The following is a 19,463-nucleotide window of genomic DNA, read 5'->3' on the forward strand; positions in this document are numbered from 1 at the left end:
AATGAACAGACGCCCACCTCTGCAACACTGGAATTCATGGCCGAAGATCGCGAGACTTATTAGCCCCTTATATAGTTCCCCCATATGGTGCCCCAGCTCCGCTCTTTTGGAAAAAGTGAAAGGGAAGCCCCTCCCCACTCTTCAGTTGCTAGGAAAAGAGAACAGCGTTGATTTAGAAGCCTGTTATAGGCTTTCCAGAGCGACAAGCGTCTTTTTCCTCTAAAGCAATTTCAATCAAGTGTTCCTCCCTTGGCTACGAAGGCCAACTCTGCTTTAATCGGAAAGGCTGGATTATTTTTAACTTACAATGTGCTGACTGGTGATTTAAACGCAACGTTGTCTTTTTGCAAACATGCCGCTTCAGCCAAAAGGTACTTGAAAAGAGACCCAACAGGGACAATCGCGCACCGGCAGCGCTTGTGCGAGGGGAGAGGGGAGTTCAGAAATGCATCAAAACGGCAACTTGTTGGCCCGACTCCTTTCAGAACTTGACACACGAGTTATGGAACGCAGATCCTGGGCCTCTGTTTACACAGCCTCCTGGCAGTGGTGCAAGACTCTACGCATAGAGCAATTAGATCATCCTGCAGAACTGCAAAAAGCACCCTAGCTTGACACAGAAGCCAATCCCAAGAAAAAGACAGAACATTCTGCTATAGAGGAACAGAGAAGTGAGTTTGGGACATCTTTTCCCTTCTTGTTGTTCCCAAGCTGACAACTGTGTGAGTCTTACTTAGAGTACACTTTCTTTACGGGGGAAATAAAAGCAAGCCACTTCATTCAGGATTTGGTACATACTACTTTTCCCATTAAATCACGATCGCAATAGAACCAATATGAAATTCAGCTGCTGAATACACACACAGTCCCTGTGAAAGCTAAAAGCAGACACATATTTCTCCGGTGTGAGCTGGTCTCTGGTATTTCATAGGCACTTAAAAGCCACCATTCATTTAGGCTAATGTCATTGGTGTAAATCCCCCCCAAGGCTGAAACACCCCTGAAAACTCTTCAAATGATTATTCCAGCAGATTAACCACAAGAAATGGTTATGGAGGGAGGCGAGGGGGAAGGAAACTGGCAGGCATGCAAACATTAAAAGCCGAGTCTGCTAGGAAATCAACAAGGGGCCACAACGATCAAACTGAAAGTATTTTTAAAAATAAGCCACGAACCAAACAGAAGGGCAAGGGCGGGCAGAGGCCTCCAGGAGTAAAAACAAACCAGATTTACCGTACTCAAGCTTGGCTAAAGAACATAAGTAGCATTAGAACTGCTAACAGATGTGATTGGCAGTATATGGCCATCAAGTAAATGGCAGGACTAAGGAGAAAATGTCATGTTATAGCTCAGGCTCTCTTTCAGATCTTGTTCAGAGTGTTCCAACTTCTCTCTCTCTCTCTCTGCTTATTTTCCTAATTCCAATTGTTCTGCAGTTTATAGAATTATTTTAAACAAATTCAGGTGTTTAGAGGAACACTTTGGAGGCCGGGATAATTCTTTGATCTAAATGTCATTTAAGATACAAACCAGAGGTTTTACTGCTGCTTAGGCTGGTGTGCCAACACGAAACCACCTTGGTTGGGCACAGACAAGCAAAAGGGATCCATGCCGTGGTAACATCCCAATTAATATACTATAAGGAATTCTGACACCATTGTATCATGTGACAAGACCAATGTCTTTCTCTGCAGCCTCCCTTCTCCATTTTATTCTGAAATGCACAGATAAACAAGGACTTTAATCGTCATCTTATAACTGCAAAGCTTGAAGCAACTCTATGGATCATTGAGTTCAGCCTTTTTTCAAAACCAAGCTTCTATCTTTGTCCCCTTCTCCTCCTCCTTTGCTCTTGCTAAACATCACCACAGCATGCAACGTTTTTAATCTTCCAACTAGCCACCTGCTCTGGGAGGTAAATGTTTCATTCACTTTTTCAGCTTCACAGAACGATGGAATTTATACATCTTGGTTTCAGTGACCAAAATGCATCAAACCAAGGTCTTGAACATTGATTCTGAACATTACAGAACAGCCTGTAATTAGGGATATACTGTAGGTAGACCTAATCCTTTGTAGAATGAATAATACGCTGATGCCGTGGCCATGGTAAGAAATATTTTTGTTTAATGCCTTCTTTTGTCACCTTAACCTCGCAAGGAATTTCCTCCAACGCCAGTAAGGGACTAAAGACTTCTCGAGTGCCCGCATCCACCCTTCCTGCATTCTTAACACTTTTGCTTATTTGTTCCAGCTTAAGAGTGGGAGGAAAGCAATGACAAACCTAGACAGCATCTTAAAAAGCAGAGACATCACCTTGCCGACAAAGGTCCGCAAAGTCAAAGCAATGGTTTTTCCAGTAGCGATGTATGGAAGGGAGAGCCGGACCATAAAGAAGTCTGACCGCTGAAGAATGGATGCTTTTGAATTGTGGTGCTGGAGGAGACTCTTGAGAGTCCCCTGGACTGCAAGGAGAACAAACCTATGCATTCTGAAGGAAATCAACCCTTAGTGCTGCTCACTGGAAGGACAGATCCTGAAGCTGAGGCTCCAGTACTTTGGACATCTCATGAGAAAGCAGGGAAATAAAACAGGTAGAACCATTATGAAGGAAATATAGGCAGTCAGGGCTAGTTTTGGGGAAGAGGAACTAGGCACCGTCTAGATGAGGCAAGAAGGGAGCGTCAAGAAAACCGTGCAAACGAAGATCCTTGCCTCTTTTTCACAGCCCCCCAGAGCTAAAACAGCTTTCCCTCTCTCTGAAAGCTGGCCTGAATAAGTCCTGTTTAATGCCAAAGAACACTAAAAGGGCAAAACATGGACCCTGATGTTTGCAGCAGGCAGGAGAGGGAGCAGAAAGCAGCACGGGGGGGGGGGGGCTCACGGCCCCTGCCTTCCCCACGACATCAAGTTGCACCTGATTTCCATTTCAATTACAACAATTATTTATAAATTCTCATCTACAAATATAAACCACAGGGGCAAATTTAATGCCAACCTTTCTCTCTTTCTTTCCCTTTTTTCATTGGCAAAAGAGAAACAGCCATCATACACTCTACTGAAAAGTTACTAGACTTATAAGCCTTCTATATTAAGGCAGTGTTTCTTGGAGGCAACATGGAACACTCTAAGGCTAAGCTGATTTGAAACAACAACAACTCTGTTTAAAAGCTGGAGATCTGGTGGCCTACCAGATTTTACAACATTTACCTACCCAAACCGGGGATCTATCTTCTCTCCTTCCAGCAACAGTTGATCACAACCCTAATTCCCTGTAGAATTTCTGGGGAATCAGAAACTCCGAGTGGCTTGTGAAAGCTTCAAGAGGTGCAGTCTGAGATTCCCTCAGCTTGTGCTCTTTAATTAGCAGTCCCGGAATGCACCGCCGTTGAGCCTCCCAGGGTGTGGGCTCTCTCACCTCCTCCTCCTCCCTTTTGTATTATGACCTCATCGGCTCTGACCTCATAGCCGAGCATTCAGGAATGCCTGTAAAGAACGCCTTTTGGAATGCCCCTGCAAACAAAGCTCACTAGAGAGAGATGGGAGTGGGTGTTCAGGCAACAACGCTAGCTTTCTTTCCGCACTCCTTGGAGGAAGTGGAGACCTAATCCCTTGCAAACTCAGCAGTCACAACAAAATGAAATATGCCAATATATGGCTTGGGTCATTCTGCAAGGCGCTGAGATGGTCAAGAAGTAGGATAAGAGAAGCAAGTACAGTATAACAGGGGAAGGGTAGACATAAATTAAGTAAAACATATCCTAGGCTGGATTTTTGCTTTTAGTAAAGAACTAGTGGCCCTGAATCCCTCAAATGCACAAGAACCTCTTTTTAGCTCATTTTGTCCTCTAGGAGTCCTATATGGTGACACTTTGCTTTTGCAGGGGAAACCCATGATTTAAATAATTTTTTTTTTTTAAAGATAGTGCTCTAGCAGACAAGAAGCTTAGATTTCTTGGCTTGGGTGCTCATTCATATAGCAATACTGTTCTCTGCAGTCAGGGGTTATATATCTGCTTTGTCATTTGTTATTTTAGCAGGATGCTTCAAGCCAAGCCACACACAACATCCTCTCCCCAATACTTTTTAAGTGTCTACCACAGCTTCTTTCCCCATCCTATTATGGAGGAAACATTTTATATGCCACTGACTAGAGAATGGTCTTTACCACTTGGGAATGTTTCTTAAATTTGGAAAAGACTAATACAGTGGGGTCTTGACTTAAGAACGGCTCGAGTTAAGAACATTTTGACTTAAGAACCACTCTCACAGGAAAATATTGACTTGACTTACATACTTAGATTTGAGTTAAGAACTGAAAAAAACCACGTGGGAGGCAGGGAAAGTGCAAAATTTGAACTTTCAGTTAACTGTTGGCCAGTGAAAAGGGTGCCTGTCTGCTTCCTCACTCCTCCCAGCATTTAGAGAGTGGATTGGGAGACAGTCTTCGGACTGCCTGGTACTGTCCTGCCTGGACTGTATTTTCCCTGCCTTCCCTGAACCTTTCTTGACCTAAGAAAAAAAGAAACAAAATATCCCCCTCTAGTGGTCGAAGGCGGAATAGCAGCTTCCCATTAGTTTCTATGGACGGAAAAGAGCAGATACGGATCAAATGGTTTTCAATGCATTCCTATGGGAAATGCAGATTTGACCTGAGAACTTTTTGACTTGAGAACCGCCTTCCAATACGGATTAAGTTCTCAAGTCAAGACCCCACTGTAACCTCATTTGTTGTCAAAAAGATCTTTGCTCTTTAGAAGTAGATAGGGTGTCAGGATGTGAAATTTTGCATGCCTAGTGATAAAATAATTACGGGGGGGGGGATAGAAAATGCAATCCTGAAAACACACAATGTGCTTTAAAAATAAGGTTTGAACATCCATTTATTAAAAATTACTGTGAAATAATCAGCCAGTTCTTCAGTCAGATCTGGAAGCAAAGGTCAATGCATAATAACATTGCCTTACAAAAGACTTTATTTCATGATTGACAGTTGAATGTGTAAACAAAGGATAAGAAATACCAAACAATTGAGAGAAAAAACTCATAGAGTTCTTAAGTACAGATACAGTAAGTTGGTACCCAACACTGTCAATTACAATTATATTAAAGCTGATCTGCAACACACAACTCTCTTCTCTCTACAAGCTACCTTAAGCTAGAACCATGTTTTGTTCTCTGCTCTAGACAGACCTGGGATTGTACAAGACAGAGATCAGCATATTTCTGGCAAATCATTGTTTCCCTAGATAACGTCCAGAAATTCCCTGCAATTTGCTAGAGTCCTATGACTGACGTACATGGGTTTCACAACAGATGAAATGAGGCAGAAGGGATTTCATGATGGCAGAATTGGAAGACTATTGGGCTAGAAGAAAAAAAAGGCACTGCATTTTTTTTCACACCACATTAGGTAACAGCTTGAGAAATGCTGACATTTCTGGTGTGAACTGTACATGGCAGCATGCACGTTTGGGTGCAATGTGGGGGGGGATGTTGCTGCTGCAAATAATAATGCTGGCCTTAAAAAGTTAACTTTCAAAAGAACTCTTCTTAAAAAATAAAGACTCTCTAGCGACCAAACACTAGATTTACTCCCTTTGAGAATAACTCCAATATTTCCTGGGCATACTGATTCCTCCTTTATCTCTTTAATGTCTGAAAATAAAAAGTGGCTGCATGAATTAAATATTACTAGCCCAAAGAACAAAAACAGTACAGGAAGGCTTGACAATCCCCATGTTTTTTAAAGGCCTTGCACTAGTACTAGCATTCATTTGAGCCACAGTATGGCAATACTACCTTTTTTAGTCTACAGTTCCCAGACTTCAGCAGAGAGCATGGAAGCATTTAATGTATGCAGTTGCCAAGTCAGATCACTGGCACAGCCTACTCAGTACTGTCTAATGTAAAACAGCAGAAGTCCTTCATGGCACTGCAGTCAGAGTCCTTTCCAACGGATGGGGCCGAGGATGGGAGGCATCTTCTGACAATCAAAACAGAACTCAGATCTCAAAGGGTTTAAAACGCAAGTTGATAACAACTGAGAGAGCAATAAGCCTGTTGCTGTTATCCTAAAGAAAGGAATTTTCCTATAATTGCTTCTCATTACGTAAATGACAAAGGTTTAGAATTTCCATGGTAAAAAGGGGGAAAACATACTATATGGGGTCAAAATGGCCAAAAAGAACACAAGCTATACTTTTAAAAATATCCCAGCACGTTTCTTGTAAAGCAATTCTGAATATGCAGAGTCACCGTGCAAAATATTCAGTTGGTTGTGGAAACGTCTTAGTCTGTTAAAGATCAGGGGAAAGACAGTGCTCTGAATCACATAGCTCTATGTTACCAAAATCTACCGTAGACCTGCTTGTACAAGAACTGGTTTTCATTACATTTAGAGAGTAAGTAGTTAAAAGAGGGCCATTTGAGCCCATGTAACATCTCAGTAATTCAAACACCTTAAAATGCATTACTGAAAAGCATACGTTTTATTTTATAAAGGAAACTTTTTGACTTACGTTTTCCAGAGTTCCTTTGGAAGCTAAGAATGACCAGATACAAAAACAATAATTCACAAGCATGGAAGCACTAAACAGAAGAGGTAAAACATGGGCACAATCCACCAGTCATTTCTCCTGTGTCAGCCCCACTAAAACACATGGTTTGTTCATTCCAAATGCTGTGTTTTTGCTCAAACTAAGACTTCACTAACCCCTTGCATAAGTCATGCCTTGATGTTCTCAATGAGGCAATCTCTGGCTCATATCATGGCAAGATGGAATTTGCCCGGGCAGGAGCCAAAAAGGCTCTGCATTTGCCAATAGGATGCTGCTGATCATCTCTGTAGAGTTGTGCAGTCTGGAAAGTATGTATGATGCGGCACTCCCAAAAAAAGTACTCACGAGATAAGGGAAAAGAGATTCCACTGAAAGCTGGTGAGCGACTGTAGACTCATAAACTTTATATGAAGAGGACACCGGGTTCAAGGCAAAGCAATCAAGCTCTGGGCAAAAGAATTAGGTAGCAGTTGATGGGGAAGACTCTTCTCTGCCTGAAGCCTCTGTAGAAGAGCTGACAGTAAACTACAGGCAATACTGGAGAGATGGGGGGGCGAACAACCCTCTAACCTGTTTCGACGGCTCCTTTCTATGTTACTGTTTTAGTCTTTTGCCTAAACATAGCGGCATGTAGATTTATTCCATCTGTATCCACAGCAACAAGAATATGTTAACAGTTCTCCCTTCAGGCACAACCTAGCTGGCTACTGCACATACTTTAACAGCAAAACAAACTGTCTGTATAATAAACACACACGTAAATATAAAAACACCCCAAGTATCTGGGTAGCTCAGCTTCATGCATCAAACTCCGAAGAAAGATCACATCTAAACTTGCTGTTGTCAGACAAAGCTGTATAATATGCCTTGGAAGAATTTTTCTTCTCAGGAGCACTTAAAAAAAAAGAAAAAGGACTGCATCACTTCAACAATCCATGTGTGCCTCTAAATACTGTAATTAACTTTAGAAGAGTACAAAGGCCTTAGCTAGCCTAACTGCTATTTTAAAAGTTTTTTGCGGTACTAACTTAATATTAACAGTTTTGTCTTGTCTTTCACGAACACTGCCATCTGTGCACAACTTGATCCTTGATATCACTGGCCATGCGGATCAAATAGTTGTTCATAGAAAAAATCTAAGCAGGATATAAGGACAAACCACGTCATTGTATCATAGTGCTTGGAACACTCACTTGGACCTCTTGCGATATGGACATCAAACACTGTTTTCTGGATCAGTACTATTCTTCCCCAAAAGGTCAAGGATAACTAAAACAGTACAACATTCTTCAAGTCTTCAACTACGATGCACTTTTGCAACCAAACTCAATCTCATGCATTACAAGGGAGTTTCTTAAAGAGCATATATTAATGTGGAATGCGTTCCTCCCTCTCCAGCTTGCAGTTCCCTGTGATAAATGCAAAGAGAATGAATAATAATAATAATCCTGGTGCGGCGAAGCTGGAAGGGACCCTGTGGATCATCCAGTCCAGCCCCTGTCAGGGAAGCATAGTGGGGAATCAAACTCCCAACTTCTGGCTCTGCAGCCAGATGCCTAAACCACTGAGTTATCCAGCTTAAAACCGAGAAGCAAACACTATATATTCTCTTTTTTTTCCCTGAAAAGTAATGAGCAACATCTGTGCCTGCTAAGCAAAAGGAATACCTGTACATTTCATTCTTTTTCTTAGGTGCATGGGAAAGAATGCTCACAAATCTGCCAATGAATTTGGATATCACAAGTCCAGTGACCAGTTAGAGCCATCTTCTATTTCAGCCGTTTTGAAAACACACAAACACACACTTTCACTTGGATAGTATGATCTTAATGTCTATGCTCTTTCCTGCAAACTCTAAACAAGCTATGAGTGCTGACAAGTGTTAATCTGTACCTTTTAAACTGTGTTTCTGTCATAACTGTAGCTCGATCGGATAGGTGACATAGCTCGTGTAAGCAAGCAACAGTTTGTAGGTTTTTAACAGCCAGATAACGACCCTCCAAGCAACTGTTTTGAACAACTACAGAAAGTTGTCAATGACTCTGTGCAATCTCTGTGCTGTTTCAAAACAGTAGTTGACAAATTAAGGAAGTTCCCAGCTTGAAGCAACAAAAGGACATATAATAGCAGGTACGGTATGTCAGAAGTCGGAGACTTCCAAAATGTGAGATGTCTTGATAATAATCCAGGGATGACACACACTTTTCTAACATCTCCAGCCATAACCTCCTTCACTGGAGGTTTTTAAACAGCAGTTGGACTGTTATCTCCCACGGAAAGTTGAGCAGTGGACTTCTGCAGTATCATTCCATAGAGGAGCCCTGCTGTGCATTTCCAACTCTACAATTTTATGATTGTAGGAATATGGCTATACCACTGGATCGGCAAGACAGCCTGCGGACCGATATCTAGTACTTTCTAAAGCCTTTGTTAGTCTTAAGAACCTGTTTCATTAATGAAATAAACACAGAGTTCCATTATTTAGGATGAATCTAAATTAATTTCCTATTTCTTGTTCATATAAAACAGTCTGCAGAACAGGACCTACCCCTCGTACCAGAGAACCGGATTCCCCAGAGAGTTAGCTATAGGGAGAGTGAGTCCTTCAGAAGATTTAAAAAGGGAAACTCTGTAATTCCAATGCAATCTTTGAGTTCCATTTGCATGTATAATTTCCTTTTCTAACTTAATATTCCTGTATAATTTTATAGAAGTGTTCAGAACATGTCGGGAACGGCTCAAAATGCAGAGCAAGCAACAAAGTTAATTAGAACTTGAAGCAACTAATAAAGGTGGAGAGGGAAGAAGAGGAAGAAATGGAGCTGACCCACGCTCTCCTGCCTTCTGGATTTCCTTCTGCTCTATATCTAAGTCCCTTGCACTGAACTCTGTGTGGAATTAGTTTGGTTCCCAAGATACTGTTCACAAGGAAGCTAAGACAAGTAGGTGACAGAGAGCTTCCCCACCAGCTGAAAATATAACTCAGGAAAGGTGAGATCACCACCACTGTGCTATCAACACATACTTCATTTAAATACCAGGAAAAATAAAATACTGATTCAGTTAAGACAGATAAAATAGTTGTTAACCCAGTACCACTTTCAAAGACTTAACAAGTACTCCCCACAGGAAATGTCTATGGTATAAACAATGATGGCTTTGATGAGTGACACACCTACCCTTCAGCTGATTCCCAGACACTGGAAGACGTGCAACTTAAAACTGACAACAAAGAAGAATATTTAATCCTGGCCTTTTAAGCAGGATAAACAAGGACACATGAGTGAGAAAGAAGGCGCAAATCCCAAGACAAGCTTAGTGGTGCAGGGGGGCTAAGGTAATGCTTCTTCCTCTGGCACTCCCACGTAGGACAGGCAGAAACAACGTAAGAGCAGACCAACTGCTCACCGAGCACACACTTCAAAAGAGGGAAGATGATGAACCATTCTGACATTTCTTGGCTTGCACACTGAGCCCTCTTTGGTTGTAGGTCACCGTGTGGAATTAAAAGCCCCCAAGGAAGACTCAGGTAAGTTAAAAGCAAATGCTGTCAACAAATTTCTTTCCTTTATCTAGAGCTTTGTTTATGCACAAACGCTTTTACATGCACAGGTTCTGGTGTCTGTACAGGAAAGAGAAGAAGGCTCATATTTCTTGGCATCTCAGCCTTAGCTTGAAAATTATCTCCAAGAACTCCTTCTAGAGCAGGTGGGTGGAAGGATAGGGTAGAGTTTACGAACAGAACACCGGTTACCTGCCAGGATTCTTATATCTTCACTCTACAGATAATCCTGACTCCTAGATACTGCTATTTTGTAAAATTTAAAATATATTACTGACTACAATATAAGAAATATTTCCCTTAGGACTAAAGCGGGTCTGTCATCGTGCCGACAGACCTGAAGTGATCCTGCTTCTGATTAAACTGTTTTCAAAGCGCTTTTCTTGTCTAAAGGAAATAGTGCAATTAAGCAAAGAATTTGAAACAATACTGTTTCCACCCACTTATCATGGCATACAGGGAAATCATCAGGAGTTACAAGTCCTGTATTACCACTGATTGGGAAACACCTTCTATCGAGAACATTTTAGCAGAGAGGTGTGTGAATGGTATTCAGCAGTGTCTGCCGCTGGTTCATTAGACCATATGGGGTGCTGCCCCACCCATCTCCAGTTACTCATGTATACTCATCTTTAAATAGTGTCTTCCAAGGATACCTTGGGTTCTTTTTAAGGAGAAAGGCGGGGTACGGATACTTTAAATAAATAAATAAAATTAATACTGCCAGACAGTTTGCTTCTACCTGTGTCCTTAATAGAGAGACAGAAGCCCCTACCTATGTTCTCATCTTACTGTGTATAGGTGTGCAAAGATGCCTGTCTGCCTACAGACATGTGCATCTCCGTAGGTGCATGCATTAATACCTATTTTCCCCCTTGAACCAGCTTGGTCGCCTCTTGTTGTATCCTCCTACGTTGCGCCTCCCATCCTAACCCCCACAATGAAACCCAGATGCCACTGCTCCCTGGTAAGTCCATGTAACCACACCCAGCATAAAACATCCAATCCAACCCTTTTCCGTATAAAACTAGGAACTCATTTTCGTTTACAACATTGGATCCAGGACTGAACTGTACAATCTTTGGTGACACAGAACTTGTTGTGGAAGGACTCCTGGGAAGAGATGAAGCATGTAGAAGGAAACTTAGTCAACGGTTGGCCTCTCTCAACCAAATGGCATGGTTAAATTATTTAGATATAACACACACAACTCACTGTGCTTTCAGTTACACTAACCTCATGTCTGAGAAGATTTTATTTTATTTGTATGGATTTCTCTTTCGGGCTTGGAATCTAGGAAAGCTAATTGGGCTAAAGTAGCAAAATCTAAGATTGAAGTTGCCAATTATAAAGTCCACCAAAGCAAACAAAGGCATGTGTTGGCCATGAGTCTGGTTAAGACTGACACCAGTTCGAGACCCACAGCTGAAATGATACATTATCCCCTTATTTCCACACATTAGCTATGAATAACAACAACCCTCATCGATGCCCTAAAGTCATCCTGGTTTTTGTTTATTTGTTTGAAAGAAAAGCTGTTACACATGTGACATGGCTTGGGAAAGTAACAGCAATTTTTTACAAACTGCATAGGCAGCCATTTTGGCTTTACTTCACAAGGTATAGCATTACAGTACTTCACAAGGTATAGCATTACCAAACAGAGGAAACCCTTCCTCCAGCAGGACAGGAAAGACATTTTTAAAGAAGTGAAGGCCCAAATCTTCTTACTTGTTATCCCACTGACAAGCATAATCCAGTTCTAATATACTGTATTTTGTCCAGTCAGGGATCTGACTATTGTTAATTATTTACAGACTGCAATGCTTATGGTGCCATGCTATTATGGAGAATGTCAAGAGCAGAGATGCTATTTAATATATTTCTGTTTTATGGTATATAATTTACAATTCTCTCAGTCTGAAACAAGATCGTAACACAAGCCGTGTGGCTGGTCTTTTGACCGTAATAAAGTTTTATCTTATAACACAACCCTTCCACTGTATTCCCTTTCTCTCTCTCATGCAAAAATATACACACCCCTAGCCTTATCATTCACTCTCCTTTTTATAAATATACATTTACAAAATGACAGGTCACAGAAGGGTGGTTGTTATTTTTTAAAGAATCATCTATGTACTGCATAATATACTTCTATCACTTTTTGCCAAAATCTAGATTTTACTGTACTCTTATACCACATTGATCTTAGAATGCTAGAGAAACACTGTATCTCAGAATCACAAGTTACACCTTCAACATCCTTTCTTTCCTCAAGACCCATTAGCAGGCTTGATAAATGGCACAAGAAAGTCGCTCACAGCATACACAAGCGTGTGAAAGAAGCATGTTTCTGTTCTCATTTTTTTTGTCACTGTTTCTATGCAGATGCCAGAAGGTGTTTTCCACTGCCGTACTCTATCTATAAAGAGGACCATTCTACCCGGCTGCCCGTTCACAGAGCACATTGCCGGTGATGTGATCTTTGTATGTTACATGCGCACACACCTGAAGACACAAAAGCAGAAAAGAAGTAAGGGATAACATAAAGTGAAACTGGAAATTACAGAACCCGCCAGTTAGAGAGAAACAAAATCTCTAAGAAAAGAGAGTGAAATTCCATTAAAAGTCTCCAGACATCCAACCTTCTGAAACCAAAATATACACAACTCAGGGTCCCCGTACCTGATAAAGACATGGAGGCTTTCAGTAACTCTGCAATGGCATTCATAATCTTTTAAACACTCGTGGCAGGAAGTAGCGACTTACTCGGTTCCCTTTGGCCAATAGAGCTTCCACCCTGCCACTGATGTCATGAAGCAGACTGCACACCAGTTGATTGCGGCGTCTCTCTCTCTCTCTCTCCCCAGTTCCAATGGCGCTGTCTGTTCGCTTACAATTGCTTTTGTGTCGCGAAGGTGAGGCAGGCGGGGTGGGAGTGGGGGAAGCGCTTTTGTCCCTAACAAGCAGCGCCCTGGCCAAAAACACTTCCGAGGTGCTCAGCGTACAAGGGGACGTACTGTACTGTTCTGCTTTTTCTTGCATATGCGTGTGTGTCTGTGTGTCTGGTCTGGTCTTTCTCTCTCAGGCGGGAGCTGTGCCCAGTGACCAGTGGAACCTGCTGCTCTCACCCTAAGCAAGAGATCAGATGACTTTTAGCGCAGCCTGCATGGCTCAATTAGCATGCCGACGGATTGTCCACCTGGCCCTTCAAAACCCACAATGACCCCTTAACGCTCCCCACAATTCTGAGAAAGGAGAAAATGAGACCTGGACGTTTTCTCTCTCTCGCCACCACATACCCTGCTTCTGAAGAACTTAACAACCGTCCTTCTAACCCCCCCCCAAAAAAAATGAAAAGGAGAAAGTTTACAGCCCTGAATGCCCCTCCTCCCAAAGCACATTTTTTCAGTCTCTATGCAAGGAACAAAGCTAAGGGACACTGCAGCGTCACTCCACGTTACAAGAGGGGAACGAGATATACTGACCGAGGCTTAACCCCACTGCCTTTCATCATCCTTCCATCCTGAAGACATTAAATCCAGCCTCCGCCACCCCTTTCCCATGCAGCTGCGAAGCCCACATACACAATCAACATGTCGCCCCTTGTAAAAACCAAAAAAAGAAAAGAGACCCACAATCAAGTGAAACAGGATCACATACCGACACGGCAGCCAAGCCAACTCATCCCGGCTTGACAAAGTAGTGTGATTTATCTCCCCACCCCACACACACACCCTAAACTTAACCAAGCAGGTGGATTTTAACTGACACCTGGAAAGATGGGGGGGGGGGGAACCAACCCAAAACGATGGTTTTTTTTTTTTAAATGGCCATTCTGGCAAAGCAAATGCAATCTAGACTGGAAAAAAAAGCTGAGTTTCCTTGGGCCCCCTCCCCAAATACATTCATTTTGCTCTAAAATGCATCCTTCTTCTGTGAGAAAATGAACCTATTCACCATCCCCACAATGCCGGGCAGGCCATCCCACCCTTCAGAGGGGACCCCCCCTTCCACAAAGGAGAGGGATTTTTTTTATCTGAACCCCCCCCCCAAAAAAAGAAGCCCTGTTATTCTGGACAAAGAGCGGTTCCCTCCAAGCCCACATGGAGGATGATTGTTCCACCTTGACAGAGGCACACAAAAGAGCTCAATTCAAAAGGTGGCAGAAACAGGGTCCGCTTGTGTGTTTCCCCCCCCCTCAGTCTCCTCCTGAGTAGGACAAAAAGAGGTAAAGAAGACACCCCCCCAAAGATCCAACCACAACACAAGATCCAACCTCCAACACCCTCCCCTATGAAATTGGGGTGAGTGGGTGAAATAATAGGGTGAGAAACCTTTGAATAGACCCCCCCAAAATCCCCAGCCCCGAAGAAGCACCCCACAGACAAAAAAAACCCTCATAACTCACCCCCCTCCGAAAAAAAAACCCGCATCTACCCGCCTACCCTTAGGATTACCCCCCCCACACACACAAAATACAAAAAACTCAAGGCTGGGCCCCCATTGAATGGCGCCCCTCTTGCCACCCCACCTTGAGCAGGCACCAAGCCCCCCCCCCTCTCACACACACACACACCCCAAAAAGGAAGCCCCCCCACCTTTCTCCCTCTCTTTTCCTCGGCGGGGGGGGAGGGAAAGGGAGAAATAAAGAGACGCCCGCCTCGCCTCCCCTCCCTCAGGCCGCCCTCTTTTCCCCTCAGCCCGAGGCCAGACGGAGGGGAGCGAGGGAGGGGCGCGTCTCTTTCTTCTTCTCCCCCCCTCACAAAAAAAGACACACACACACACACCTGGGGGGGCAACCCCCCTCCTCCTCCCCCGAGGCGGCTCCCGCCTTTTTTTATGATTATGATTATCATTACCGCCCGCCTTCGCCTTGGGTCGCCTCGGCGGCGCCTGCCTTCTCCGCCTGCCGCCTTCTTCGCCTCCCGCCCCGTCCCTTCTTCTTCTTCCCCCTTCCTTCCTTCCTTCCTCCTTTCTCCTCCCAGGCAGGCGCCTCCTTCCGCGCTCGGTTCCTCCCCGGCTCGGCCAGGAGGAGGAGGAGGAGGAGGAGGCAGAGAAGGGGAAGGGACCCCGCCGGGCTGGAGCTCCTCTGAGGCGGCCGCCCGGCGCCCCTCCGTCCTCCTGAGGCGAAGGCGACGACGACCCCCGGCCTCCTCGCCTCGGTTTCATGGACGGCCCTCGCTTCGCCTCCGGCTGGGTTTCTCCTTTTCTTCTTCTTTTTCCCCCTCCTCACACCATGTTTGGTGGATTTATTTTATTTTTTTACCTCACGAGTCTCTCTCTCTTCCCCCCCCTCCAATTTTTGGCCCGTTTACTATCAGTCCCCCCCTCTTTTTTTTGCCCTCCCGCTAGGAGTAAAAGGCGAGGCACAAGCAAATAAATAAATTTCTGTTTCATACATTGAATGCATATATCATCAATAAATAAATTCAGGGGAAAAAATCAATCGATCGATTGATAGAGACCATTCGTATAGAAACCAATCGATCGATTGATAGAGACCATTCGTATAGAAACCAATCGATTGATTGGTTTCTACATGGATGGTCTCTAACCCCTGCCCCCTCATTCCATTTTTATAAAATTTTAGTTTTTGTTCCTTTGCACTTTTTAAGGAGAAAAGCGGGATTAAAAAAAAGTTATTTTAAATAAATCATCATTAAACTCTGTAGGGATGGAGCAGGATTTTACACATAAGACTTTTGGACACTACAAGGCCCAGAATCCCCCAGCATTGCATGGTACCAAAGCTTGTCCATGGCACCGAACCAGAGCTGGCCAAGGGATTCTGGGCACCGTAGTCCCAAAAAGCGTAACGTTTCCCAGCTCTACATTGCATGATGGAGCTTGCTTCCAAGTAAAAAGAACTGAGGAGGTTAAAGTCTCGACAGTGCAATCCTATATATGTGGGTCTCCTAATCAAATCCCATTTTTGGGGTCCCTAGGGCCTCCTGACTTAGCAGGGCCGGCCCTATCCTTAGGCAGAGTGAGGCGGCTGCCTCAGCCAGGAGATCCTGGTGGCTGTTCACTCAATTAACTTCAATTTTGAAGAAAGTTTCAACCGCCAGTCCAGTCAGATTTTGCACATGGAGAGATGCCCTTTTTTGCCTCAGACAGCAAAAAGGCTTGGGTCGGCCCTGGGCTTCCTTTTCTGTTTCTTTTCATTATTATTTCTTCAAGGGTGCAGCTTTACCCTCTACTATGCCTCAGGTGGCTTCTTAGGAGGACATTGCTCTGGCTCAGGCATGGTATTTTATGGGGCAGCACCAGAAATTAAATACTTCCTCCATCTACCTTTTCCAACTCTCCCATGCTTTTCCTTTACTCCAAAAGATCTATTCAGGACGATTGGCACATGATCGGTATCAACACGTCACAGTTGAATTCAGCTTTCCTTAAGTCTTCTGTTTCGTTCCCCCCGACCTTTCTCGCTTCCTTTTTTAAAATGTAATTTTTTAACATTTGCTTTTACTTCCTTCCAAAGACAGCTTTTTCACTAATTCCTGGTTGATGGCCACAATCTTTTTTTTTTCCTTCAAAAATTAACTGGTTTTTTTAGAGAGCCTTAGGGTAAAAATATCTGTACGCTTTATCTAAGGAAAAAAACAAAATATTTCAAGGAGGTAACTCTGTTAAACCTGCCGCAGCAAAACTAAGAATGACACATTTCGTTTTGCGTGAACTTTTGTGGATTTTCCTTCTACAGATGCAAGTACCTTTAAGAAAGCAAATCATATAGAACATATAGAAGAGAAAGGCAAAGTTGGTTCTTCAGCTGATAAGATGGTGATAATGCATATGCAGAATGAATTATGAGAACTCTAAGTGTATAAGAGCCACAGTTTTTAAAAATCATTTTTTAAAAACATCTCAGTCAGCTCCAACATACAGTCTTCCTATTCCAGGCGACCATTAGAATACCAAATATTTATTTTTAACAGGAGTGAGGGTAGAAATCCAGAAGACCTGTATAACTTTCAGCAGAAGAAAAATGCTATCAATGCTGTTATTATATGTGCTGGCGCAAGAATGGGAAGAAGCACATTTACTGATAAAGGGGGAGAGGTTCCTTAGCTTTGATAGCCACATGGTCATGAGTTTCTTCTGTCTCACACTTTATGAAAATAAACACACCGTTCGCCACCTCCTCCTCTTCTCTTGCTGTGAAAAAAGCACAGCCTATTAATAGCAAATTTCCTCCCAGCCCCATAGCAATCAGCAACATGACTGCTGTTATGCAAAATATATAAATATATATATAAATCTGTAAGGTCACAAGGCATTTCATTGGTTTTGTTCATTTTGTTGGTAGGATTTGCTTAAATTAAATCACAGAGCTGGAGATTACGGGTTTTTTCTTTGGGGGGGGGGGAAATATGGTCCTCTAATTTCTATTTGGCCTGCTAATTGTCCTCCAGAATTCAAAGGCATGAATGTACTGTATTGTTTTATTGTTCTGCAATCCGCATTTCTTACTGATTCATGTCAAAGTGATGGTTCTTATCTTGACAGCCTTATACTGTACAGGTTAGGGCCTAAATATGGAAAGATCTATCTACCATCCTGCATGCTGCCTTAGGTTATTTTTTAAGGAGAACGGTGGGAGAAAAATACTTTACATAAATAAATAACATCATCTTCCATGTCTCTCTTTTGGCCCCCTCACAATATTTAAGTTCTCAAGATCCATCACATACTACAGAGAAGCACAAAGTATCCTTCCTTGCTGGAAAAAAAAACAAATTAAAATATATATTTTTTTGAAGGAAACATAATTGTCAGTTTAAACATTATTATCTGCCAATTCCACACCGCAATCAAGATTGTGATGTGGTTAAAGCTGGCAACAAGGATGTGTGACTTATCTTTGAAGGTAAATTCTGGGAACCAATTCATACCATTTGTTATCAGCCATGGAGAAATTCTTGTGACAACCCCCCCCCCCCCCAATGGCACCACAAGCCCTATAAGGACAGGACTTGGGCTGAAGAGTGTTCCACATCCAACCCTGGAAGGATGAGTATTAAGCAACGTAATGCACTTGCCTACCTACTTTTAAAATGAGCAAACCATAAAATAAAATGAGTAGTCCACCAGACCAGATGGGCAGGATATAAATCAATCAATCAATCAATCAAATAAATAAATAAACCAAGCATAATGTCCATGCAGGAATAGGTGATGGTAGGGCATCCACCTTAGCGATCATCATTGCTGTTGCTGCTTATCCGGCCAGATGGCACCACCCACTCATAGGGAGGTGGTTATCGGTAGATTGGGAGGGGAACCCCTGCAGTTTGCAGAGACAAAACAAATATTTTTTTTGGGGGGGGGTCCAACTAACACACACAGAGAGAGAGAAAACCAAGAAACAACAGTGGCCACAGCACGCTGACTGATTATTTTTCCAGGGAGACAGGAAAGCCCGGGACGCCACAGGAATGGAATGGAGCATCTGGGGATTCTGACGGAGGTACAATCCTGACCAACATTTGCTCATGAATCTTTCAATTTAATACAAGTTATAAGTAGGCCAGTTAAATCAAAGGAGTTTAAAAAAAATGCTTGCAGTGTACAGAAGTTACTTCCACTGTTCCTTCTGCATACTTGTAACACATTATTATGGACTGTGCTGTTCTCTTCTCTTTGGCTTGGCCACCGACAATGAATGTTAATTAATGGGCAATCAAAGCCAACCAGAACTGACAGTTAACATCATCCAACCGGGACAGTGACTGAGACTGGCATTCCACTGCCATAGAATCATACAACTGTACGGTTGGAAGTGGCCTCGCGGCTCGCTTAGGCTCAAACCCCCTGCCAATGCAGGAAATTAAGAGCTACCGCATCCTGACAGATGGATGTCTAACCTTTGTTTTAAAACTCTCAACAAGGGAATTTCCAGCACCCTTTGAAGTGATCCGTTCCGCACTTCCACAGTCCTCGCCTTCACGAAGTTCTTCCTAACATTTAGTCAAAACCTCCTTTTCCCCTAAGTTGAACATGACTAGGATTTCCTTCAAAGCCTTACTCACCCTGTGGTCCAAGCAGGTTTCATGCTGCACAAGAGGAAAGAAGATGTACATTAAGATAGGGTTTTATTTCTTAAGAGGTTGCTGTTCTAACAAGGGCCAAGTACGCTTGGCTGAGATGAGCACAGCTTACCGTCTACCTCTTTCTTTATTCTTACCTGTTGAATGCATTTTTGCATGCGAGTATCATCCATGCCCATTGATTACCACGAGTATCATCCATGCCCATTGATTACCACGAGATTGCCATCTTGAAACTTAAAGGTCCAGCTATATACCTTACAAACAGCCTATCGTCAGAGAAAT

The 19,463-nt window shown here is 43.0% G+C and overlaps 1 protein-coding gene across 15 annotated transcripts in view; it reads right to left on the bottom strand.

The window, feature by feature from the left end:
* Positions 1–15,122, bottom strand: part of CLIP1 (CAP-Gly domain containing linker protein 1) — a 74,233-nt gene extending 59,111 nt beyond the window's left edge. For 12 of the 15 annotated variants that reach the window (XM_078381801.1, XM_072983264.2, XM_078381798.1 and 9 more), the window contains exon 1: positions 14,985–15,122. The gene's annotated coding sequence lies outside the window, so the exon portion shown is untranslated. Of the gene's footprint in view, positions 1–3,214; positions 3,380–6,521; positions 6,929–12,807; positions 13,196–14,984 lie in introns of those variants that run through there. The other 3 variants (XM_078381791.1, XM_078381793.1, XM_078381792.1) reach the window with 3 other exon arrangements.
* Between the last annotated feature and the right edge of the window lie 4,341 nt (positions 15,123–19,463).

Source organism: Pogona vitticeps, chromosome 14 (assembly GCF_051106095.1).
Source record: "Pogona vitticeps strain Pit_001003342236 chromosome 14, PviZW2.1, whole genome shotgun sequence".
Taxonomy (NCBI): Eukaryota; Metazoa; Chordata; class Lepidosauria; order Squamata; family Agamidae; genus Pogona; species Pogona vitticeps.